We start from the raw sequence: 21,629 nt of genomic DNA on the forward strand, positions 1-21,629 counted from the left end.
GCAGGCGCCCGTCCCAGGGGGTCTTCGGCCGTGGCTGCCGGGCCCGGGCCGCCGCCCGCTGAGGAGGAGGAGGAGGCGGCGGCAGCGGCGGCGGCGTCCCGCTCAGCCGGCCCTGAGCTCGGCCGCTGCGGGCGGCGGCCCCGGGCTCCTCGGCGCCGGCTCGAGTCGGAGAGCTCGCGGCGGCGCGCGGTTCAGGGCCGACCGCTGGCGGAGACGCGGCGGACCCCCTTCTGATCCTTCTTTATACCTCATTTCTGAGTCCTCCAACCTATGTATTAATTTTAGGAGTGCTTGCAATTTCTCGTTAGAATATTTTAAATAACTTACTATTTTAAAATCTTTGTCAGGTAATTCTAATAACTTTGTCATGTCAATGTTGATATTTGTTGATCGTCTTTTCCCGTAAGAATTGAGAGTCTCCTGTTTCTTCAAATGCTGAGGAATTTTGGATTGCTATATCAGGCTTTCATACGCTGAGGGTTTGTTTTTTTTTTAATCCTTTGAATAAAGTTGGTATGTTTGTTTTGGCAAGAAATGTACCTGGTTAAATTCAGGCCACAGTTTTCAGCCCATCTTCCTTGGCTGTGGGTTGACTTTCAATTCAGTTTCAAAACCTTTGCAGAGCTATTCAGATCTGCCCCACAAGTGCACGTCCAGTGGCTGTCCGGGTCTGACCAGAAGTCTTTCTGATAATCAGGTTTTACAAGTCTTTATTACACTGATTAGCATCAGGTCCAGCCATGCACACAAAGTTTGGGATTAAATTTCCTAAGATTATTTAAAACTTTACTGAGATTTCTTTCATGAGGTCTGCCCTCATCGTAACCTCCCCAGTACACTTCATGTCCCTGGAGTACTTCTCTCAGGTTCTGTATTCAGAAACACAGGGCCTTAGTTATTCTGTGCTGCTTACTTTTGGGACCAAGAGGTGACAGGACCAGAGGATGAAAAACAGGGTAACTTTACCAGAGAGTTGGTAGTACTTTAAATTCTGGTCTTCTTTCCAATTCTCCTGATGTTATTCAGTTTGCAGGGTCCTCTAACAGCTGCTCTGTGCATTCTGTCTCAGAGCTGCACTCAGTGGTACAGACAGGGTGGAACGTGTTTTCTCCAGCTTACCTGGAACTGACTCCCACAATTATTTATTTACTTTTTATTTCTGCATATCACCTGCACCCAATCTTGGCCTTCTAGATTCTGAATACTTCTGGTCTTGACTCATTTTCCTTCTTCCCCATTCAATGCCTAATACTCAGTCACTGTGTTATTAAATGACATTAATTCCTTTTATTTTGTAACTGCTTTGCCTAGCCTCACTCCAAGTGCAAAGGGCAGACTCACTGAGATTTGGGGGAAATGCCTGGTAACTACTGTCCTGTGTTGGTTAATTAGAACATCAACAAGATTACAAAGCAATATTTTATGATTTCCCATTGGCATGTTTCACAGAAAACATTTTCAAGTTGAAGTAAATAATGGAAAGAAGTACTCGCTAACAAATTAATTACCTGTTAATTTATCACTAGAGTGACTGGCAAGCTAGAAAATAAATTTATTACTTTTTATCTTAAGCTGAAGTAGACAGAGAATTTCTGTGTGCAGCTCCTTACACGTGGTGTTCAAGGATGACAAGTTCCCTGTATAGCAGCCCTGGGAAATTCTCTGGAAATGTTCCATCACAGTTTCCACTAGCTAGCTCTGCTCGTGGCCCTCAGAGCCAGCTACACACAAAGTAGGGAAATGTAAATAAACTTCCTCTTTCCTCTCTCTTCTGCCTCTTCAGGCTTTCTATCTGTGCTTCCTACAAACATCTCAATTCCAACAAGCCCCTCTCTTGAGCGTACTTCCTGCTAGATTTATTTAATTATATTCCACTTCATTTCTGGATGTAAAACAGCTTATTATTTCCTCAGCTTCTTTTCCCTCACTGCTAATCTTCTTGAAAGACTGACATACTCTTCCCAGAAGAGAACTGGAATGATGTCAAAGGAATGAAATATTACATTGGTTCTCAAAGTGTGGTCCCTATACCAGTAGCAATACAGCACCTAGTAACTTGTTATAAAGGCAGATTCTTGAGTCCCACCTATAGAATCAGAAACTCTTCAGGTGCAGCCCCACAATCTGTGTTTTGACAAGCCGCCTAGGTGATACTGATGTACGCAAAATTTGGGAACCATTGTAAATAGGGAGTTAATGATTGCCTGGTACTGGTGGAATGAAGGGGAAGGGTGTGGTCCGCATGTGGGTTGCTTGTCAAATTGTGAGGACTTATTGAATTGGTTATTCCATGCTTGAAATAAGTCTTGTCACTAGCACCCTGAGTGGCTGTGCGCAGTGCAGGAAGGGAAAGCAAAGTATAAATGGTGGGTGCGAAGGGCTGACAGCGCCCCAAGTGTCTTTCACCTCTGCCTTCTCCATCTGGTGGCCTGCAGAGTGTTCTCCCCAGCTACTGTGAACACTTTGGCAATTATTCCAAGGGGCATTTTTCTAATAAAAACCCACTCATTGTTCCTCCAGGGTTTTTTTCTCCTTCAGTGGCCCTGGAAGCACTAGGCAAACACATTTTTAATGACCAGAATTCACAGATACGGTATTATCCTCCTCTCCATGTATGATTTCAGTAATCCACTGAGACTTCTTGGCTGGCTTTTTACAGTCCTTAACATCACATAAATTTTGATTCAGCCAAGTAGGTTTCCTTAACATAATACAGTTATTTCAGTATTATAAGATAATCATAAATCTGAATCATTATGTCTTGTGTTGGACACAGAATTATATGTTGAGCCATAATTTATAATTGAACAAAGTTGGTCCTTCTTAACAAAGCATTCTTTGATATCACTGAATCATCAAGAGAAATAAGGAAATGGTGATTGGCTAAACAAAACTTCTATTGTAAGAAAAAATCTTTCTTCAGAGAAATATTGAGCAAGTGGAATATATGTTCATGACAGTACTGACATTGATCCCAGCGATCCTACATTGGCGTTTCCATCTAAACATCATGAAAATACAGGATATAAAAGTGTGTGTGTGTGTGTGTATACACACATACATATAAATAAATACACTACAATTCACTATCAATAGAAACACCAACCCCTGGAAAACACTCAATATTTTCTGGAAGTTTCCTCACTGTTATCAAACAAGAGATAAAGTTATTTGAACATTAGTGTCAGGGAGAAATTTCTGTAGTTAGCTTGTAAGTATCTATGCACTGTGCACTGTTCCTCCCATTAGAGTAGCAGGAAGAGTTTTACAATGGTTAATTTTATTTCACAAATATATGCTCACAACTCAAAAGTTGATTATAATTGACCCTCAAATAATACAGGAGTTAGGGGCACTAATCCTCCTTGCAGCCAAAAGTCTGTGTGTAACTCAGAGTTGGCCCTCCATATACTTGGTTCCTCCACATATGTGGTCCCACTTTGGTAGACTCAACCAACCTCAGGTCATTTGGTAATGTAGTATTTAATATTGAAAAAAATCCCTGAATAAGTGGACTCATGCAGTTAAAATCCACAGTGTTCAAGGACTGACTGAATAATACTTTGTTTTAGAAGATTGTCTTTATAAATAACAAATTTTGATTTCAGTTTTTGTAAGTACTTTATATTTTGAGAAAAATTATGTATTTGCTCATAATTTATATTAACGTTTTCAGCTTGTTTTATCATTTATTTTTTCCATTTCTCTTTTTTGGGGGCTGTGATTTACCTTTACTGAAAAAACACAGTTGGTAAGTTTAAAGTTCGATGGGTTTGACAAATGTATACACCTATGTAACCACCACCTTAATTAAGATACACAGCACTTCTACAACAAAAACTGTTCACTTCTCTCTTTTTCCAGTTACTGCCTTGCACCCAGAGAGAAAAACCGCTGTTCTGGTTTTCATTATCATATATTGATTCCTCTATGTTATTGTATGTGTCAGTAGTTGATTTCATTTTATTACTAAGTAGTAATTAATTTCCACGACTAATGATTTTACCCACCTTTTCATATATATTTTGACATTCATTTATTTTCTATGTTGAAGTATTGATAGAAAAATACCCCCCATCTCTGTATTGGGCTGAGTGGTTTCTTACTGAATTATCAGTGTTCTTTATATGTTTTGGATATAAGTTCTATATCAGATATGTGTTTTGGAAATATTCTCACGAAATCTCTGGCTTATCTTTATTTTCTTAAGAATTATTTGCAACAGGCTTAAAACAACAAAGATTTATTACTTCTCTATTCTGTGGTTTTGAAATCTTGGTGATTTTCCTCCTGGTCTTGCCTAGGGTCACTTCTATGGCTTAAATGGAAATGAAACACCCAAAACAACCTACTCACATACCTAGAAGTTGATGCCATCACTGTGTGTGCCCCAAGGAGGCCTCTCCTCTTCTAGAAAGCTAGTGTGAACTTCTGCAAAACTTGGAGGCCTCAAGATTCTAAAAGAGTGAAAGCAGAAGGTGTGATGCTTCTTAAGTCCCAGTATCAGAAGAAATGTAATATTAGTTGTGTTGCATTCCATATTTACTCCTTTTATGATTCCTTCTTCACTCCTGGTATTTCAAGTTTCCTTCTGGTGTCACTTCCCTTCTGCCTGAAGAACTTCTTTTGGGAATTTTTATGAGCAGCTCTACTGGCAACAAAATTTCTTAGTTTTCATTCATCTGAGAATGTCTTGATTTCACCTTTATTCTGGAAGGACAGCTTTGCTTGATGTAGAAATCTGGAGTAATATATATTTTTTTCTTTCATTGCTTTAAAGGTGTGCCACTTCCTTCTGGGTTCCATGGTTTCAATTGAGATAGCTACTGTTCTCCCTTGTAATTAGTTCATCTTTTCTCTTTTACTACTTTTGAGAGTTTCCCTTTATCTGTAGTTCTCAGAAGTTTATTTCTGATGTGTCTTGATATGTATTTCTGTTTGGGGTTCACACAGCTCCTTGTACCTATAAATTTATGTCTATTATTTCTTTGAAAACTATTTCAATCCCACATTTTTCTCTTTTCCTTTTGGGACTCTGCTGATACAAATGTTAAATTTTTTGTTATTTTTCTACAGATGATTCCCTGTGATTCTATTAACTTCTTTCAGTCTATTTTCTCTCTGTTGTGCAGTTTGGGTTATTTTCACTGTTCTCTTCTGTCTTCAAGTTCCGTTATTATTTGCCCTGTGATAGTAATTCTGAATATTGATCATTGGCCTCTCTGGTGGCTTTTTTATTTTGGTTAATGTATTTTTCAGTTCTATAATTTCTATTTGATTTTTTATATCCTCCATTTCTTTGCTTAGATTTTCTATGATAGATTAGAAAATCACTATTTATATTAATTGATTCAGGAAAGATCATCAGGAGATGCTAAAATTAATGGATAAATGCTTGAGGAAACAGGGTTTATACATAGTGTCAAAGTTTTGCCCCAGAAAACAATGATTAATTACTTATTAATTGATAAAGTACTTAAACATATCAGTTAATAAATAAAAATACTTATTAACTAACTTCAAAGTGGAGTAACCTCACTGACATCATCTTAGTCAAGTGATAAAAGTTAACATCATCAGTCAGAGACACATGAATATCATGGGTCTTTATTATGTTGCACTGAAAAGACCACAAGTTGACTTCTCTAGTATTCTGGCCCAAAATGCATATGCTTAATCTTATCATACAAAAATATAAAACAAATCTAAATCAAAGGAAATTATATGAGATGAATGGCCAGAACTCTAAAAATGTTAAGATCATAAAAGATAATTAAATATTAGGGAAATCGTTCCAAAGTAAAGGTAACTAAAAACATATGACAAATAGATCAATGTATGATCCTGAATTGGATCCTGGAATGGAGACAGAAGGGTGAAAAAGAAGTCCATTTTTATTTATTTGTTTTGTTTATTTGTTTTGTTTTTGCTATAAAGAACATAGTTGGGAAATCAGAAAACCTGAATGGCTCTGTGGATTAGATAGTGGTACTGTATGAATACTAATAATGTCCTGATGTTAATGGCTGTGCTGTAATAGGGGAGTGTGTTAGTCTCCTAGTACAGTCATAATTTACTGTCAAAATATTACAGATTGAGTTCCTTAAACAACAGATTTTTTTTTCCCAGAGGAAATGCTTCATTTTATTTCCACTCACAATACCCCAAAAATGATCAGTCCCTACCCCTCCCTCACCTTGATGTGGCCCTCACCCCAACAACTTCACACAACACTGATTTTCTCCCAGAGCTAAAATGAACACCCAATCACCAATAACGGCTGTTCTCCACCCCGCCCACCTCCCCATCTGCCTGTATATCCATCTGCTCTGCGAACTTGGCCACCTTTTGGTTCCATCCCCCAAATGTAGTTCTCCAAGGTCACCTGGCTTGTTTGGCTTACATTCTATGGGCACCATTCTTAGAACTTTTCTTGGCTTAGTCCCCAGATGGTTCCCCTGTCCTCCTATGCATCGTCATTCTGCAGAGCTTCCTGGCCTCATTTCCCTGTTTGGGAGACTAAGTTTCCAAGCTCTCCCCTGCTCCCCAAATTCCATGTGGGGCTCTGTTCCTCAGCTGTTACATAAGGATGTACATGTTGACTGATGCCAAACATGCCTTGATTCTGGGGAGAGAAGAGGGGAGCCAATTCAGAATGGACAGGAGAGGAGACAAGGATCAAAGGGGAGAGAGAAAGGGGTGGTGGCAGGAGGGAGGGAGGGGTTTGATGGGAAGCTGGATGCAGTGGGATGACAGCGGGATGGACCCTCCCACCTCAGCCCCAGAAAGACTAGGGAGCCAGAGCGGAAGACCAGCGCCCCCTACCGCACAAAGCCCCTGCCTGGCTAGCTGTTCCGGGTCCCCTTGCTTCAAGCCTTGTACACTTAGATGAGCAGCCCCTTGACATACTGGATTTCCCACTCCGCCTACTCAGCCGTCTCCCTCAGCTCCCGGTTCCGCGCCTCCAGCCCCTGGCACCTGCCCTCCAGGGCCTCGCCCTCTGGGCGCTTCCTTGGCAGGTACCTCAGAGCCGCTGATGTGGTCTGGTTCCTCTCCTTTTGCTTGTGGTCCCCGTGGGCGGTGGCAGGATTGGGGTAGGGGGCTGGGCGAGAGGGTGGAGATGGACAAAGGGGTTGCGGGGATGGGGGCGGGGTTGCCAACCCAGAGTCCCCTGGCCCAGCCTCCCTGCAACAGTAGATGGCTAGCAAGTCAAGGGTATCCAGGGCTGGGGCCTGGGGGAGGTCAATGGTGAGAAGGGGAGGGGCGGTGGCAGCAGCGGTTTAGGACTTGGGGATGATGGTGGGAGGAGGAAGCATCAAGGAAGAAGTCTTCCATCTGCTCAAGTTCCATTATAGGAGGGAAGCGTAGCTTCCAGATCTGGGAAGATGAGGGCAAAGGGGCGCCAAAGGGGGAAGGGCTGTAAAGTCGACTAGCTTGGCCATCCAGTCAGAGAAGCCATCACCTACCAGGAGATCTCCCCCACCCGGAAGCCCGCCCTCCAGGGCTCCCCCAAGGACCTCATAGGGGCCCAGGTGGGGAGGGGCCGGGGAGTTTCCCATAGTATATGAGCCAGCCCAGCCTGCTTCCTGGGACCAGGGTCCTGTCCAGGTCCAGCCCCAGGGTCGCCAGGAGTGACATGGCTGTGGTGCGGGTGCTGGGCATGGATGGCAATGAAGGAGGCTGCGCCAAGAGCTGGGAGGAGATTCTGGAAGCTGCTCAGCTGGGCGAAAACAGGCACCAAGGCAAAAGTGGAGGACTCCATGGCTGCAGAAAGGAGAGGCAGCGGCGGCCTCAGGTGAAGAAAGAAGGCAGGATCCGCGAGCACAGGCACGCAAGCGTGGAGACTGGCCTGGGGCGCAGAGGGGCCGCCGCCGCAGAGCCATGGCCGGGGCTGTGCAGGCGGAGGCGGTGTCGTGGTAGCAGGAGGAGAGACCTTCATCTGAGGATGGGGAAGAGGCAGCCCCGGGGACTGGGGACAGATATAAACAACAGAAATTTTATTTTTCACGTTCTAGAGGCCAGAAGTCCAAGATTAAGTTCCCAGCAAGGCAGATTTCTCGTTGGACTTCTCTTCCTGTTTTGCAAACATTCACCTTCTTATTGTGCCCCCAACAAGGCCTTTCCTCAGTGAGCATGGACGCTCCTGCCCTCTTCCTCCTCTTATAAGGTGTCAGTCCTTTTGGATTCGGGTCCCACATTTATGCCCTCCTTTAATCTTAATCACCTTCTTAATGGCTGTGTTATCAAATGCAGGCACGCTGAGGGTTAGGGATTCAACATATGAACTTGGGGGAAACACAGTTGAACCCATTACAAAGTGTCCTTGGTTTTAGGAAATACACACTAAAATACTTATAAGTAAGAAGACAGCATGTTTGCTATATAATTTAGGGAAAAACTGGAGAGAATATTAAAATAAAAAGTGATAATACGTTAACAATTGGGGAACTGAGATGAACTGCATATACTTCTTTGTACAATACTTTCAACTTTACTGAAAGGTTTCAATTATTTCCACATAAAAAGGTAATGGAAAATGACACGCAGATTTCTCTCCATCCACTGCTTCTACCAAAAGTGATCCAATGAATTCAGATGCTCAGTCTTTTAGCTTTATTTTCATATACAAGCCATGAGCTTACAGAGGACAAGCAAGCCACAGTCTTACCAGTTTACCCCAGATTGCTGAGCAGAGAGTATAAAGCCAAGAGAATGGACTTAGTCTGGACTTAGTCATTGAACTCCTCCTCCCACAGTTACTTTTCTATCACAAATCAAACTTGGCTTTCTGAAGCTGGAGCAAACTAAAATGATACGATTTTCCATTGGGCTATTTCTCTGTTCTTGCACAAAATGCCCAGTCTTTTAACTTTGTAAGTCTTAGCTCGTGTGTATTCTCTAACTTCATGGTAATTTGTCAAGATTATCTTGGCCATTCTTGGTACTTAAACTTCTATACAAGTTTTAGAATCAGATTATTAATTTCCATAAAAAATACCTGCTGGAATTTTTATTGCAACTGCATTGAATCTGTAGATCAATTTAAAAAGAACTGACATCTTTACAATATTGAGTTTTTTTAATATGTGATTATACTGTGCTCTGCCACACTAATTGAGATAGTCTTTTATTTCAACAATGTGCTGCAGTGTTCTCTGTAGAGGTTTCACGTGTCTTTTACAGATTTATCCCTAGCTATTTGTTGTATTTTGATGAGACTATAACTAGTATTATTTGAAATTGTTATTTTGTAATTTTTTGTTGCTACATATAGAAATACAATTGGTTTCTGTATGTTATGTATCTGGCAACTTTGGTAAATTCATTCTTGGGTTTTCTTTATAAACAATAATATCATCTGTGGGGTTGAGAGTTTTATTTATTTCTGGTTTTATTACAGTGAGTAAGACCTTAATTATAAATTAAATAGAAGTGGTACTTGTCTCAGTCCTAATCTCAGGGGGAAGACTTCAGTATCTCATCATCAGATATGATGATTCCTTGAGATTTTTTTGTTATTGCTGTTACTATATTTCAGATTAAGGAAATTCACTTTTGTCCTTATTTTACTACGTGTTTCTTTAAAAAAATTTTTTTTATTGAGTTATAGTCAGTTTACACTGTTGTGTTGATTTCCAGTGCAGAGCACAATTTTTCAGTTAAACACGAACATACATATATTCACTGTCACATTCTTTTTCACTGTGAGCTACCACAAGATCTTGTATATATTTCCCTGTGCTATACAGTATAATCTTGTTTATCTATTCTACATATGCCTGCCAGTATCTACAAATTTCGAACTACCAGTCTGTCCCTTCCTACCCCCACCTCCCCGGTAACCACAAGTTTGTATTCTATGTCTATGAGTCTGTTTCTGTTTTGTATTTATGTTCATTTGTCTTTTTCTTTCTTTTTTCTTCTTCTTCACCTTCTTTTTTTTTTCTTTCTTTTTTTTTCTTTAGATTCCACATATAAGCGATCTCATATGGTATTTTTCTTTCTCTTTCTGGCTTACTTTACTTAGAATGACATTCTCTAGGAACATCCATGTTGCTGCAAATGGCATTATGTTGTCATTTTTATGGCTGAATAGTATTCCATTGTAGAAATATACCACATCTTCTTTATCCAGTCATCTGCTGATAGATATTTAGTCTGTTTCCATGTCTTGGCTATTGGAAGTAGTGCTGCTGTGAACATTGGGGTGCAGATGTCTTTTTGAAGTAGGGTTCCTTCTGGATATATGCCCAGGAGTGGGGTTCCTGGGTCATATGGTAAGTCTATTCCTAGTCTTTTGAGGAATCTCCATACTGTTTTCCACAGTGGCTGCACCAAGTGCATTCCCACCAGCAGCGTAGGAAGTTAGGGTTAGGGTTAGTCTTTTTATTAATGAAAAGGTGCTAAATTTTATGAGATTCTTCCCCCACATTTGCTATAATTATGTAGTTTTCTGCTCTTCTTTCTTAATATGGTAAATTATATTGATTGACTTTGAATCTTAAATCCACCTTTTACTCCTTGGACAAAGCTAACTTGTATTAATATTTAAAATATGCCTTTTTTGATATACCAATATTTTGTTTGAGGCTTTATGTTTCTATATTTATCACGTGGAGTATTTCATAATTTTCCTTTTTCTGGTAATATTCTTGTCAAGTCTGTTATTAAGACTACGATAAGACTTTTTTAAGGTCAGCATGTGATCAACTTTGGTAGATGTTCCATGTGCACTAGAGGATAAAACTACTCTATGACTGTTGGATGCAGTGTTCTATGTGTAAATGTTTAAATGTATGGTTTAAATATTCTATTGCATTACTGATATTTTTGTTCTGTCAGTTACTGAGAGAGATCTTTAAATCTCCATTTATGATTTTAGATTTAATTTTAACTTTGAGAGCTGTTGCTCAGTTTATTTTTAGGTAAATTTAGAATTTTATGTCTTCCTGTTAAATAAAATCAATAAATGGATTCACTGAAGTTGCAGGATACAAAATCAATATATGGAAATCTGCTGCATTACTATAGGCTAATGACAAAGTCAAATTGAGGGAAATTAAGAAAACAATCCCATTTACAATTTTATCAAAAAGGATAAAATACGTAGACTAAAATTATCCAAGGAGGTAAAAGACACTTTATATTTAAAACAATAAGACACTGATGAAAGAAACTAAAGAAGAGACAAGTAAATGAAAGTATATTTTGTGTCCATGGATTAGAAAATTACATTATTAAAATGTCCATAGTACTGAAAGCAATCTACATATTCAATGCAAACTTGATCAAAATCCCAATGGCATTTTTCACAGAAATAGAAAAAGCAATTCTAAACTTTGTGTGGAGCTATGAAAGACCTCAAATAATCAAAGTAGTCTTGACAAAGAAGAACAAAGCTGGAGGATCATGAGCCTTGATTTCAAATATACTATAAAGCTCTACTAATCAAAACAGTATGGAAAGGCAACCTACGGAATGAGAGAAAATAATTGGAAATCATGTATCTGATAAGGCGTTATATCCAAAATATATAAAGAACTCCTACAACTCAATAACAACAACAACAAACCCCCCAAATAATCAAATTTAAAGTGGGCAGAGGATCTGAACAGACATTTTGCCGAAGAATATGTACAATTAAACAACATGTACGTGAAAATATGCTCAACAACACTAATTATCAGGAAAATGCAAACCATAACCACAGTGAGATGCCACTCACACCTGTCAGAGTGGCTTTTATCAAAAAGACAGGAACTAGTATTGGCAACGATGTGGAAAAAAGGGAACACTTAGGCGCTGTTGGTGGGAACGTACATTGATACAACTACTATAAAAAACAGTATGGGGGTTCATTAAAAGATTAAAAATAAAATCACCATATGATCCAGGAATCCTACTTGTGGGTATATTTTCCAAAGAATTAAAATCAGGATCTAGAAGAGGTATCTGCAGCCCATGCTCACAGCAGCAGAATTCATGACAGCCCAGATGTAGAAACCTCCTAAATGCCCATCCACAGAGGAATGAATAAAGAATGGGAGATATGTAGGTATGTGTAAATATACATGTAAATATGTGTATGTGTGTGTGTGTGTGTATGTATATATATATATATATATATATATATATATATATATATATATATATATATACACACACAATGTGTATCTAATTGTGTATGTATGTATGTGTATATAGTGTATGTGTATATATATATGTGTAATATATAAAGTGTATGTGTGTGTGTGTGTATGTGTGTGTGTTTATATATATATATATAAAATTAAGCCATGAAAAAGAATGAAATCTTGCCATTTGCAACAACATGAATGGACCTTAAGGAAATTATCCTAAGAAAAATTATTCAGATAGAGAAAAAAATCATATGATCTCACTTAAATGTATAATCTAAAATTTTAAAAAGAAGAAAAAACAAGCTTGTAAATACAGAGTGGTGGTTGCCAGAAGCAGAGGGTAGGGGTGTGAGTGAAATGGCTTAAGGGAGTCAAAAGGTACAAACTTTCAAAACCTCCTACACTTTGATGGGAATGCAGTTTGGTGCAACCATTGTGGAAAACAGTATGGAGATTCCTCAAAAGACTCAAAATAGACTTACCATATGACCCAGCAAGGCAAGGCAATTTAAGACAAGACAAGACAAAAGACAAAACATCAACTGTAATGGCCAAGGTCAGTTCTGAGAAGTTGGACCTGCTTCCTTTGTTTGAGATTTCAGTGCAAAATAATAAATCATTTATGCCTGGTTGGAACAATTTACTTCCAAGTAAGAGTTTTGTTACAAAGTTCTGCTTCTCCTAAAGGAAGTAGGAGGGCTGACAAATGAAATGGAGGCAGAAGCTGCCACTCGCACCTTCACCAAACACCCCCTCCCCATGGTAAGTGTAACAAAAGCAGCAAAGTTGAATATTAAATAGTAAAGAAGAGCAGGGGCAGAGGTGGTCGATACGCACAGCCTCACTCGGGAAAGTGCCTGGTTCAACACCAGCCAAGATGCAGCAGCGTGCTCTCCTTGGTCCAAATTTCTTACGTCCATCCTTGCCACACAGTGCAGCTGTCACTCACGCTACAGCTCATGAAGCTTGACCTAAAAGCTCTGACAACCGGTCCTCGAATGCTGATCCTGTTGATGGAGAACCTTCCTGTCTTCTGGTTAAAATCCTACTCCACAGAGTTCCTGCTGAACTGCCGACAATAACATGACGACAGGATTCCCAAGGGCCAGCCTCCCACCTGACTCCCAGGGTAGTCTCCATTCCTGAAGCATCTCCAGCCACTGTCTATGTGCACTCACCCTGCAGGTCTCCAAAGATTCAGTTTTCCCCTAACCACTGAGGTCTCCTGGAGCACCTCCAAAGTAAACCCAGGACAAGACAGCACATCTGGGCCTAGGACAGCATCTCCAACATATCCTCCAGAATAATGGTTCCTCCTGGGCTGAAAGCTCACTGAGGAAGTACACTTGGGACGTCTGGCGACACTGACAGGATTTCCAACTTTGTAATTTTTTGAGCCTTTACTACACTTAACTTCATGTTAATATACAAAGTAAAGCAAAGCAAAACACAGTGCCTTTCATTAATTCAAGTGTTGTGTTTTGCTTTGTGGGTGTGATAACATGAACCCTCACGTCTCTGACACTTGTTCACAGACCAGACTGTGAAACCAACGTTTAGCGGCACACACTGTGGGAAATGCCGGTCTGACGGCAAGACGGTGGCCAAGAGGTCGAAGACCCAGGTCTGGCCCTATGTCTGAGTGTGTGACTTAGGGCAACTTTTATATGCTGTGTATCTCAGCTTTCTCATCTATAAAGTGGGGAAAATAATGCTTGTGCTAACTGCCTCATAGAGGAATTGCAATGGATAGAACTGCTTCAAAAAGCATAGAGTACACTTGTGAGATTTTAGGATGGTGTCCAGGGTAGAAGGGCATGCTGCCTGAGAGCTGCAGGCTGCCCAAGCTTCCTAGCGAAGAACACAGCTGTCCCCGGTACCTTGGGAAGCCCAGGTGCTCTGTGAACCGTGAACTGTGCCCTCTTCTTCTCTGAAGGATGAAGGAGACGCAGGCTCTCCAAGCCAGGCCGGGTTACTCAGGACGAAGCAGAGCCTGTACAGGACCCTCTCCTGACATCTCACAGCAACAGCCCACATCAGTATCTTCAAAAATACACACGGCAGAGTTACTAGGGGAGAAGGGGCCCACTCAAATTTCATTCTCAGATCTCTTCCACCTCCTAAGTGCTTCTGTGAGAGGAAAGCAGGCAAGCAATGGACAGGAGGGAGAGAAGGGGAGGGGAAGATAGGAGAGTGTGGTAGGCTGATTTGCTCAGAAAACAGCAGAATGAAATAAATGACTATGTTTCCTGAGACACTGGTCAGGAAAACACTCCAGCCCTGGCCGTGACAGCACTACACTGTGTCAACTGCACTGTGAGTAGGGGGACAGTTTCCAGGGTCCTGGAAACAGAGGCTGGAGGACAGGAACCTGCACATGGGCTCTCCACATCAGCACATTGTGCAGCAGAACTAGTGCAGAACCAGACTGGGCAAAAATAGCATCAAGGACTGGACAGCTTATTTATATACAACATGTGACAATGAGTCTCAATTATGATGCCCCCCAAACCTCTGGTTCATTTTATTTGTAGCTAAAGTAAATAGTGACCTTTATTACCAGTTACGTGAAATCTACATGGTCAATTATTTCTTTAACAAGACAGTCTCAATGAATATAATGATGTCTCTTGATGGTGAAGGCACTGGGGTTTTTTATTTTCTAGCTGCATGTTGTCTTGTTTGCTGTTGTTAAAACAAAGAGCGTGTGTAACTTTTAAAATCAGAATGAAGCTGCTTCCCTGGTGGGGGGAGACCTATACTTACTCCTTTTTCATGCGTTCATTCAAAACATTGATTTCCTCCCAAGTGTGTGTAAGACACACACACACACACACACATATAAATACTTACATAATCAAATAAGACGAAGTCACAAACGATATCCTAAGATTTTTGTTTTTCCAGGAAACAACAGCTCTTTTTCTTAAGCAGGAAGTGGAAAAAAACAATCATTTGATGGTAGTTTTACACAAAACCAGTAGAACATAGTGGCTGAGGATCATGAACCTGTTGTCAGACAAACCTGGATTCTAACCCACTGCTGGCACCCAGTGAACATGTGACCTTGGCTGCATCACAAACTCTCCATGCTTTAATCGCCTCCTCTGCAAAATGCGGATAATCATCATCACTTCAAGGGGGTTTTATAGGGATTAAAATGAGATAAACACACAAAGCACTTGCAAATACAAAATGTCAAGCCCACGTCTAGCCTCTGGCTCCAGGTAAGTCAAATGTCATGTGACCTCATGTTCCCACCCAGTACAAATTTGAAGAGAACACAGTTGTGGTATGTTTTTTTAGGCAAAACACATCCAGGGCGCTGGGTCTTAATGTTTATCCAACCATTATTAGCAGAAGCAACAAGAGATGCTGTCACTTGAAGGTGAAAGTCATCCAGGGCACAATCAAGCAAAATAAGTTCAGCCAGAAGCTCAAGGACCAGAGCAGGACTCAGCCATCTCACACACACACACACACACACACACACACACACACACACACACACACACACACACAAACACACACAAACACACACACACACACACACACACAGGGCGGTCTAGTTAGGCAACACAGGGGCCTTGCTGGGTTATGGCCTGAGCACCAACATTTTAGAGTCCATCAGGCGAGGGTGTTGGGAAAAATAAGAAAAAGATAGAAAATACAATCAAATCCTTGGGCACTTCCCTGGAGAAAGCAGAAAGGGAGCTGGGCTTTTCCAGGGTGTAGTAAATGGCTGGAGTGGACTGAGCACCACTGAAAACCTTAGCCGGGTTTTGTGACCCCCCTTCTTTATCTTGGGTAAACCCTGAAGACATAATGCTTGAAGGCAAAAAGGTGAACAAAAATAGAGTGCAACAGCCTTCACACTTGTTGCTGAAACACAGGTCCTTCACCTTTGAAAGACAATCATGAGAACTTGCGGAGGGCTGTCCTCGTATAATAGGACAAATTGTGTTTAAGTTGGGAAGCCAGCTGCTCCTTGATCAGTCATCCTTTTATCATCAACAGAACTTTAATTAGCCTCCCTCTGCTTCCTATGTTATGCCACAGATCTTAACTTTCACTTGTCTGGAACCAAACTGCAGTAAGTACACCCATAGTAAATAAAACAATGAGCTTTTCAGACAACATGCAACTAATTCTCATTAAGTTGACACTGGGCTATTCAAAATAGTGCCTAATTCACATCAACTATTTTCCCATAAATGACAATGTTCTATACTAAAATTTCAACAGAAACGGTCTCCCACCCACATCTTCTTGCATGTTTTCCAGTAAGAAGGTTTTCAATCTGTCTGGCTTCAATTTCCTGATTTTACTCACAAGTATGGGGCCATGTCAGGTCACGTGGTAACAATGCACAAATTTCAAAAACATAATGCTGACTTAAAAAAAAAGTTGCTGAATGATACCCATTGACACCATTTACATAAATGTAAAGGGGATGTGACTATGTAGGATTTATGGACCCACACAGTAAGCCAAGCAGGGGGCAGGCTTCTCTAAGAAAAGGAGCCCCCAACACCCCACCTCTGGATCAGTGACTCTGGGAGGCAGGAAGGTTTCAAGCAAGATGGGGGATATTTGTTAAAACCACGTGGAGGCACGTGGTTACTCATTATATTCGCCTCTGTGCTTTTTTAGATGTTGGGACTATTTCATAAAGTTGTTAAGAGAAAAACAAATGGAGGGTGACAGCAGCCAACAGGTGAGGAGAGTAGGCGCCCTATGCTTTCTGACCCCACCCAGGCACATGCCCACCTGAGAGCTGGGGTAGCAGGGCACATGCCACCCCCAAACTCATCCATTGAGAAAGGCTGAGTAACCGTACATGTGCCTCAAGGGCAGGGGCCCTGCTCCCTCATCTTGAATTTCCCCATGCTAAGGACCTGAAATGTGAATATTATTTGAGTCAATCAATATCTGTCAGAAGAGGATTTCTTGTGCTGCTATTTCCTAGCCCAATAATCAAGCACATTGGGTCAAGTTCCCTTTCCTGAAGGAATCTGAAAAGATGAGTGGGTTACCGCTCCAGACTAATGACCAGCCTGTTGAAAACTAAAACCCTAAAGCCCCTGGTGCAGAGGTTGGGATCCAGCAGGTAAGGAGTGGGGCCCAGACTCCCTGTATTAGGTCATAACAGTGAGAGGCACCAGGCTTGGGAACACCGGGACTAGCTCCACACCCAACATTTCTTTCAGTTCTCATATTCTAAGAAAATCACTCACCTGTGTTATTCCATACAGATTCTGATTCAATACGAGGAGGGCAAAGTCCCAGAATATTCTTAACAAGTACCTCATCTGACAGGCAAGTTTGAGAAACGCTGTGTTAGGGTGCCTTGGGGTCATTAACACCAAATAATAAAAGGCAACTTATTAGTATGATTTTATTTAATAAGTAGTTAAGAAAGGATGTTTAAAAATATAAAGTTATGGATAAGAGCCAGTTTGTTCTAAGATCAAATTTTAAATCATCATTGTTTTTCAGAAAGAAAAACAGAAGCATCGTTAGTGAAAAAGGATGTGTCAACCTCACCTTTCAATTTCCTGGAACTTTCCACCCCTGCTTTCCTATTTAATACGTAGTATTTCCTTTGGACACACACGCAGCCAACTTCACAATGCAGGCTTTACAAGATCACTGCCCCAGATACCAAAAAGCCAGCCAGGGACTCAGTGGGGGGAGCCCTGCTGCAGCCTGACTGCACCCACTTCCACGGCTCCTGCTTTGGCAGAGAAAGGGTAATCATGTCTTGTCAAACACTGATGTCACCTCAAATTCCTTTTCATTTCTGACAAGCCATCTGATGCAGGGTGGAGGTGGACTTCACACTTGCTTGAGGAAATTAACAGTGGAATGTACTTTCATGGGCTCAAAGGCTCTGCACACAGCGGAGCTGAGAGGCGGTCAAGTGAGCCTGACTCAGGTTAACGCAGAAGGAAAGGAGCGTGAAATCCCATCCGGCAAAACAGACCCCAGCAGCCGGCAGTTTCCAAGGGCTGAAGGCAAAATCTGTATCACAGAGGTGCCTAGGTAAGTGTGAAACTATCCTGGCTGGTCCATCACATCAAGGTTCACACCACATCAAATATCTTTTGGAGGTGTTTAGTGCACACCTTTGACAAGTTCCATGTTTGAGATGAGGCCAATCCAAATAGGGGCTCCTTTCAGGGTGTGCCCAAGTGATCTGTGAACCCTCCTCCCCATTCCACAGCCAAGGGCCAGTCTTCCACATATGCTGCATCCGCTTCTCCCCTAAATCCAAGGCTGCTACTGTGATGTGAAGGTCTTTAAAGAATTAAAGTGGGAAAGCTCTCAGGCTAAAAACTGAATTACAATCTATAAAGTTGTGAAATCAATCAATGAGGCCAGCTTTTTTTTTTATCAATGAAATAGGAAACTTGTCTATTTTGTAAAACTGTCACACCTTGTGTGTGCACATGTACATGGAGTCATACTGGAAAATGGGTTTCTTACTAAGTATCAGGCTGGGGGAAAAAATAAGAAAGCCACGAAAACAGAAAGAAATGTAGTACTTCCCAGAGGACACGCTTCCCTCTCTAGGAAAGTCCTAATGATGAATCCTGTTAAAGCAGAGCACAGCTCCATCCCAGGGTCTCTGGAATCTCCCAAACCCTCAGGGAGCCCCCACTCTGCAGGCAACAGAGGGGCCTTCTTCCCTGCTCCTTGCAAGGTGGAATGAGTCATCGTCTGGACAGGGAAGACTATGGGCTGGGAAAGCGTGGTGTAGTAGCGTGTTTTTTAACCAAGTAACTTCTGGGTGAGTTAGTTTCTTATCAAGAGAACAAACATGGTATGCCAAGCCTTCACAGAGTGTGATTTTAAAGAAATATTACTCAAGTCTCCATCTTTCCTTTGTGTGGGTGCAGAGTCAGCACAAGGAAACCGTGGCTCAGGCAAGTGAGAAAAAATGAATTTAGATTATGTTTACAAGCCAAGGAAAGGAGAAAAGAAGACACGCTGAACAAATCCTCTACTGCAAACATTGCTAACGTGTTTTTAAACTGAAGATTATGCCACCACTTAAGATATTTTTTCTTTACTATTTTGCCCAGCAGATTACAAAACTGCATCTAGGACTGAAATAGCAGATTGCCTCAAGAGCAAATGACAGTATTTGTACCAGAAGTGCTGGCAGCCAGCGGCACAGCTGGGTTTCTGCACAGCAATTTTCAAACTGGGGCTCCAAGAATAACCTCACCTACTGCACCAATGCTAAAGGGCTGAATCCAAAATCAGAAGAGCTCATTATTCCATATTTTTTCCACCACCTCCTTCCCAAATGCACGTGTACCTGCCTGACCTCCTCTGCCTGGGGAAGGCTCAGAATGAAGAAGAAAAAGAGAGTGAGAGTAGGCCAGGGTGACAAGGGCCCCAGGCATTAGCAGCAGTGAATGGTCCATTATCCACAGGATGCAGGAACACAAAAAAGATGGAAAACTCCAGATGAGCCAAACAGTTACTTACATGAATGGTTTTAATCTGCCCCTGTAAATATAAATTAAAAAATATTTATCCAAATTTCATCTCCTCTCCAAGGCTGGGTACCTTCGTAAAATAACATCATTTTTATTAAAAGAGACTCAAGAATGGAGGGAGGAACTTGTAGTAACCTTAATAATTACTAGGATGGTCCCAAAGGCAGTCCTTGTGCACCTATAGCACAACTCACTAGACAAAAACCAAATCTCCTTTAAGTGCTTGAGGAAAACAGCCACCTTTAAACAAAGGTGCCAGCACTTCCTAGTCTGTACTCACTGACTGCCAATGACGATGCGCTGGTCTTCCCCGTGTCTCTGCAATTTCTACCAAACAGTCTGGAAAGGCAAATTAAACAGAAGTCTTTGCTTAAGGACACATTAATTATGAAACCCATCCAATTAAAGTGCTGTAGCGGGCATTCACGGCATCCCTTCCCTGTCTTTGAAAACGGCCAGGGCTTTGGCAGTGGAAATGGGTCTCTCTCTCTCTTTTTTAAAATTTTTTATTGAATTATAACAATTTTACAATGTTGCATCAAATTCGAGTGTAGAGCACAATTTTTCTGTTATACATGAACATACACATATTCATTGCCACATTTTTTTTTGCTGTGAGCTACCACAAGATCTTGTATATATTTCCCTGTGCTGTACAGTGTAATCTTGTTTACCTATGCTTCATATGCCTGTCAGTATCTACAGATTTTGAACTCCCAGTCTCTGCCTCTGCTACGTAGGCTGACCTCCAAGCAAACCATAGGCTCTTCCATACCAAAGAGAACAAATGGACAAAGTTTTTCAGGTTAGGACAGTGCTTTTCAAACTACATAATGCAGAGTACAGAATACTGTATCAAGTTCCATATCCCCACATCTCCCATGGCGAAGAAGGTCCAGAATCTCACAAACTAAATTCAATTAACAAAAGGCCAGGGGTTCAGGTAAACAGAAGCCTACATTTAAATAAATGTTAATTTAATCCTAGAGAAACCAAGAGTGGAGGATTAAGGGAACACTAACACTCCCACCCTTCCTCTCCAAACCATCAGTGTGCTCCTAAGACAGGCTCTCCTTATGACTCCCTGAACTATACTTCTCAGGAAGGTCAGGTGCGCCTGGAGAAAGGGCCTCTACCTTCATTACCACGCCTTGACTCAGCTGAATCTGGGTAAGCCAAGTGACGTCATGAGTAAAACAAAGCTCTCTGCCTTCCTTTTCATTTTTCACTGAGTTAGCTAAAATCCCAGTGAAAAATGAGCATGTTAAACCCTCCACAATCCTCACTAGCAGAAGCAAATAATGGTCACAGAATCCCAAAATCCAGGGGGAAAAAAACTTTTAAGCTTTGGAATAGATTTTCATCCTTATATTTGACTGAATGTACAAGATTTGGGGGGAAATTTACTCCAAGCCAGAAAGTCACCCCAAGAAGACCCCACTAAAAAAGACCTGGGAGGCAGTATGATTATTCCCATTAGTCATCAAATCTCCTCAACCCCCACTGGTAGAAGGCACCAGCCTAGTAAGAGCAGTCCTCAGCCAAACCCTCTCTGGAGAACTCAGAATGCACAAAGGAGCCTTCCTCAGTAAGACAAAGGGAGGCCCCTCATAGTGGAAATCCTGCTGATGCAAACAGCCCATCAGTCAGTCAGGGGAGATCATCAAGAAACCACTGCAAGAGTACCTGACACTAAAAGGAGCCTCAGACACTCCCATCCATTCTCAGAAACAGTTCCAGAGAAGTCTCATTAACTCTACACAAGAGACTGGCATGAAATTTACATTTTCTCCCCAGTCAAGGCCTTTCTCACCAACAAAGACGTGGAATAAAAAAAAAAATTACCTAAGCAGAGTTAGTATTATTTTTAGAAACAACTCTTCATTTCCATTTTAATTTACTTAAAATTCAAAACTTGCTAATAATAGAAAGTATTTCAGTATCATTAAAACTGGAAGTTGCTGCAAAATAAAATATG

The 21,629-nt window shown here is 41.3% G+C and overlaps 1 pseudogene; it reads right to left on the minus strand.

The window, feature by feature from the left end:
* Positions 1–42: 42 nt before the first annotated feature.
* The window catches only part of LOC141579016 (cyclic AMP-dependent transcription factor ATF-5 pseudogene), a 77,083-nt pseudogene continuing 55,496 nt past the window's right edge, over positions 43–21,629 (minus strand).

This window comes from Camelus bactrianus, chromosome 11, assembly GCF_048773025.1.
Source record: "Camelus bactrianus isolate YW-2024 breed Bactrian camel chromosome 11, ASM4877302v1, whole genome shotgun sequence".
Lineage (NCBI taxonomy): Eukaryota > Metazoa > Chordata > Mammalia > Artiodactyla > Camelidae > Camelus > Camelus bactrianus.